The 2,514-nt window shown below is 32.1% G+C and overlaps 1 protein-coding gene across 4 annotated transcripts in view; it reads left to right on the top strand.

Annotated features, from left to right (window-relative positions):
- LOC105293312 (spermatogenesis- and oogenesis-specific basic helix-loop-helix-containing protein 2-like) overlaps positions 1-2,514 on the top strand; it is a 106,741-nt gene that overhangs the window by 95,765 nt on the left and 8,462 nt on the right. The gene's annotated exons all lie outside the window — the stretch shown is intronic.

The raw sequence follows: 2,514 nt of genomic DNA, 5'->3' as shown, positions 1-2,514 counted from the left end.
AACTACCAGAACTAAAAGATGAATATAGCAAGGTTGCAGGATATAAGGTCAATATATAAAAGTCAATTGTATTTTTATATAAGCCGCAAACAATTGGAAAATAAAAATTTTTTAAATTACATTTATGGTAAAGTTAAAAAAAAAGGCTTAGTATACTTAGGAACAAATATGCAAAAAGATACACAAAATCTATACATTTATGACTCAAAATATTGCTGTGAGAAATTAAGGAAAACCTAAATCATGCATTATGCCATAATCATGAATTGACAGACTCACTATTGTGAAGATGTCAGATCTCACTAAATTGAAATATGTTTATTTGAATCTAAACCATAATCCTAGTAGGTATTTCTTGGTAAAAACTATCTTATTTTTAATGTATGACAAAGACTTAGAATACAAAAGGACTTAGAATAAATCAGTCTTGAAAAAGCACAACCAAGTTGGAGGAGATAAACTATCTAACTTCAAGACTTAGTGTACAGCTATGATCAGTATGTTACTAGCATTAGCATAAAGGTTGACAGACAGATCAATGGAACACAATAGCCCAGCACTGGACCCACACATGTATGGTCATTTGATTTTCAACAAATCACCAAAGTAAACAAATTAGGAAATAAGGCTTTTTTGTAAATAATGCTGGAACAACCGCATTTCCACATGGAAAAACAATGACATTGACCCCTTATATCATATAAAAATTAGTTCAAGATGGAGTGTAGTTAGAGCTATACTAAACAGCTAAAACTAAAGCTTCTTGAATAGCACTGTTCAATAGAACTTTCTGCAATGTTAGAAATGGCCTGTATTTGCATCGTCCAATAAGGTAGCTACTATCCACATGTAGTTACTGAGTATTTGAAATGTGGCCATTGCAACTTAGGAAATACATTTTAAATTTTATTCAATTTTAATTTCTATTTAAATACTCATGTGGCTAATGGCTGCTACACTGGACAGTACAATTCTAGAAGAAAGTATAGGAGAATGTCTTCGGAAGCTGAGGGGTAGGCAACTGTGCCTTAGGACACGGAAAGCAATAACTGTAAAAGAAAGATTGGGTGAATTAGACTCATCAAAATTTGAAACTTTTACTATCAAAAGACAGCACTAAGAAAATAAATAGGCAAGCCACAGACTGGGGAAAGTATTTGCAAAACAAATATACTGATTACATATAGCATATGGGTATTAGGATTATAAAAAGACCTTCAATTCAATTAAAGTGTAGGTAAAACATTTGCACAGATGCTTTGCAAAGGAAGATGTACGAGTCCCCAATAAGCACAGAAAAAGTGCTCAACATAATTTGTCATGGAAGTGAGAATTAAAGCCACATATACCTCAGAAAGGCCAAAATGCTAAAATTAAACTACTGACAATATTAAATGTTGTCAAAGATTTGGACCAATAGGAACTCTCATATATTGATGGTGGGAGTGTAAAATGATACTATTTGGGGAAAAATTTCTGCCAAAATTTATAAAATAAACCATTAGTTCTATTCCTAGACATTTACCCAAGAAAACTAAAACCTGCATTTACAAAATGATATATAGCATGATCTAGTAGATTTATTCATAATGACCAAAAACTGGAAACAGCCATTGTTCATCCATAAGCGAATGGACACACATGCTCTGGCATGTTTGTATTATGGAATACTATTAATAAAAAGGAACAAACTACTGATATAAATAGCCACATGGATAAGTCTCAAAAATATTACGCTGAATGAGAGAAACCTTACATAAAAGGGGACGGGCTGTAAGAATGATATGTGAAGTTCAAGGACAGACAAAACTAATGTGGGATGGAAAAATATCAGGAATGTGGTTGCCTCTTACACGGAATGCGATTGACTGGGAAGGAGCGTAAGGACCTTGCAGGGGTTGTGACAGTGTTGGTTAGGGTTTGCGGGTATGTAGCTTTGCACATTTGTCAAAACTTATAGAATAGTTCCCTTAGGATTTGCTTATTTTATTTTATATAATCTTTACCTGAAACTAAATAATTTGAACTCTAGCTAATGATATGTTTCAGAGTTTAGTGTACCGAAGTCTACAACTTAACTTAGAAATGCTTCAGTATAATAAAATGAGTTGATGTGTGGCCAGTGGGATGATTCATATGTGAAAAACAAGGGCAGTAAATGTTCATCGCAGGCTCTAGGTAGTGAGTATATAAGTACTCCCAATACAAATTCTTAATTCTTTCAATTTTTAAAAATTCAGAATACTTAATTCTTTCAATTTTTCTGTTTGAACATTTTCCTAGTAAAGGTTAGAAAAATATTTAATATGATTTTTCACTATAAAAGTGACATGCTCAGCAAAAATATTTGGAAAATATAGAAAATAAAAGGAAGAAATAACATTTTCCATAGCTCAGCCATCCAGAAATAATTATTAGCTGATGTTTCTGCTTTTAGTTTTCTTTCTATGCTTAATTTTGCTTTGTTTAATGATTAGGTCCATATTTTATTTGCTGTCTTATATCTTATACTTG

Source organism: Pteropus vampyrus, unplaced genomic scaffold (assembly GCF_000151845.1).
Source record: "Pteropus vampyrus isolate Shadow unplaced genomic scaffold, Pvam_2.0 Scaffold71, whole genome shotgun sequence".
Lineage (NCBI taxonomy): Eukaryota > Metazoa > Chordata > Mammalia > Chiroptera > Pteropodidae > Pteropus > Pteropus vampyrus.
The sequence above is the reverse complement of the archived record's forward strand: the minus strand, read 5'-3'. Positions and strand labels throughout refer to the sequence as shown.